Source organism: Lutra lutra, chromosome 3 (genome assembly GCF_902655055.1).
Source record: "Lutra lutra chromosome 3, mLutLut1.2, whole genome shotgun sequence".
NCBI lineage: Eukaryota > Metazoa > Chordata > Mammalia > Carnivora > Mustelidae > Lutra > Lutra lutra.
The window spans coordinates 86,241,609-86,244,613 of record NC_062280.1 but is presented as its reverse complement, the minus strand read 5'-3'; the positions used below and the strand labels follow the sequence as shown (position 1 = coordinate 86,244,613).

General features: G+C 35.3%; 1 non-coding gene across 1 annotated transcript; it reads left to right on the top strand.

The window, feature by feature from the left end:
- The first annotated feature begins 445 nt into the window (after positions 1 to 445).
- Positions 446 to 550, top strand: LOC125096589 (U6 spliceosomal RNA). The gene has a single exon (XR_007126268.1). It is a non-coding gene; the product is annotated as a U6 spliceosomal RNA (small nuclear RNA).
- The last annotated feature ends 2,455 nt before the right edge of the window (positions 551 to 3,005 follow it).

The window sequence follows — 3,005 nt, the reverse complement described above, 5'->3', positions numbered from 1 at the left end:
AGATAGATAGATATTTTCCTTTTTTCCTTTGCCAAATTTCCCATTATTTAGAAGATAGTTAAACACTCATTCTAGTAAGGATCAGTTTTATATTTGATTTCATTAACATATGTTTAGGTCAAACCAGCAACTCCTTCAAATTAATTCCTCAGTTCTATCCTATAGGTGTTTAAATTGAAAAGAAAAAGTGATTAAAATATCACTTTACCTGTGCAGTGACATATTCCTAATTATAAGAACTAATGACCAGTTTTATCCGTTTCTAACACATGCATAAGGTTTCAATTCTTTGACATTGCCACTCAAGAAAATATCACTGATAAGAATTTGGCCCAAGACCTACTAGGTAATGTGATGGTTCTTTCCCTGAATGGATCTTCTTCCATTAAAGAAAATTACCAACTGGTGAGAGCTGAGATGGAGAATTATAAAACAAGACTGTTGTGCTTGCTTTGGCAATGCATATATTAAAATTGAAATGACACAGAGAAGATTAGCATGGCACCTACACAAGGATGATATACCAAAGCATGACCATCATGTTGAATTTCCAGACTACAGTATACTGCCCAGACATCCTTAGACAGGTTTTGTAACTTCCTGTGGTGGAGTTGCCTCAGGTCTAAATGCTGATGGTTAGAGTACCTGCCTCATAGGAATTTTACAGTCAGTCAATGATTTAATATGTATGGAGATTTTAAAACAGTGCCTGACATATAGTGGCATTGTATAAGAATTAGCTCTTCTTGAAGAATTTTTAATATTTTTTCTTCATTTGAAGAATAAATGTATGTTCCTTGAATAGAGCTATAATTTGTTAATTATGTGTTTGTTATGGATACCACAATAAGTAACCACAGGCAACCTCAGGTTCAGATATGAACATCTTCCACTAAACTAGTAAAATCACTAGCTCTTGCAAAAAGACTAAGACAACTAAGTCTTAGTGAAAATGTCCAGTATATACTATAAGTAATACTCATGGTTTTATTTCCTAGTATTTCTATATGATAGGTTTGTTTTTCATATGTAATAAGTCCTAAAGAGTAAGGGTACCTGAAGGGAAAACAAAAATAATTTCCAATTTATAAAGTTCAATTTAAGGTATAAAGACATGCCATGTGATTTATCAGATATCCTCTCTCTTTTCCATCAATGCCCTTAACAAGTAGTGCTTTACTACAAAGTAGATGAGTCAATTCGCCCAATTGTAAAAAAAAAAAAAAAGAACAATATTGAGTATCCCAATTTTATCTGATATGCATGGTATAAGATCTAATAATGAAGTTTGTATGACAGTTGTGGTCATCTTAAGATTTGTATTAAAGTTAAGTTGCTTTATGACTAGGTATCAAATTGCATCCTAACAGTCATAACCTGATAATCTGGTCTTCTGTCAACCTCAGCAACCTAATCTCATGCTACTTCTTCCTTTGCTCACTAATCTTCAGCCACACTGGTCAATTTTTGTTTCTCAAGTGAACTATAGTCCTTTCTTCCACAGAGATTTAAGATGAATACTGTTTCACTGCCTAGAATAGCCTTCCTCCATCTTTCCACCTATTCAGCATGTCTCTATTGGGAATAATATTAGCTATCACTTCTTTCAACCTCCAAAATGCACTGTCTTCTCATTATATTATATAGTTTTAAAGATTTTATTTATTTATTTATTATTTATTTATTTATTTATTTGAGAGAGAGAAAGAGAGCACAAGCAGGGAGAGGGGTATAGGGAGAGGGAGAAACAGGCTTCCCACTGATCAGGGAGCCCAATATGGGGCTCGATCCTGGGACCTTGGGATCATGACCTGAACCAAAGGGAGATGCTTAACTGACTGAGTCACCCATGCACCTCTCATTATGTTATCTTATACCTGCTTGAATTTTTGTTTTATAGAATTAATTTAACATTGTACTTTATTTTTTTCATGACTTCTTCCTCAGTAGACCATAAACTTCACGATGACTTAGACTTTGTTGTATGCTCACTTCTGTTCTCTATTGATATGACATAGATGCCCTCACATCAACAAAATGTGTACTGATATTCTACTCTTCACTTCTGACTTTTGACTAATTTGAAATGTCAGCTTGACATTTCCACTCAATATGGTCCAGACAGAAGTCCTGACCTGCTCCCATCCCACCTGAATCTCTATTAGAGATGAGAATCTTCATCTCTTACAAAGAATACTCCCATTCACCTACTGATCAAGCCAGAAACCTGGAAGTCATCCTTGATACCTCCATTTTCACACCCTCCGTTTCTAAATCATCATTAAATCCTGTCCTCTGTATGCATCAAATGTATGTAAATAAGTCTATATATCTTTTCCACAATTGCCACCTGTATCATTCAGGGTCCTGCCATAAAAGGGTGACCCACTTAGAGTGGGTAATATGAAGGAAATGTTAAATGAAAACATATTTAAAAGATAGGGTAAGTAGGATTTGTGGAAACCAACCAGAAATACTTCAAGACCTCAGAGCTAGGAGCAAGCAATAGGAAGCTGTTGACAATGTAAGCTGAGAGGACAAAGGGAAGAGTTACTAGAAACTAGAAAGTCTAGCTCCATAGTGAGAGATGTCTAAGATTAACCACATCCTCTGATAGAAGAGAAGTCAACACACAGAAGGAGCAGAGGAATAAAAACCAAACTTCATTCTGTTGCCAACCTCTAGTCACAGGCTGGTATTTCCCATTAGCTAAACCCAAGTCAAATTTAAAAGACAAAAAAGCCCCTTGATGTCATGCAAAATCATTAGTATTTGAGGGAGCCATGAGGCACAGACAGAACACACTGGAAATATTCTGCAAACAATCTTTCTCCTAGCATTTTTTTGTTTCTTACAGGGACTATTGCAATGATCCACTAACTGGTTTACCTACTTTCTCTGTCACAGACACCTATACTCAATCCATTCTCTTATAGCAGTAAGAATTATGTTCTTGGAATGAAACCTATATCAAGTTTTTCTGTCAGTATTTATCTTTTACTCTC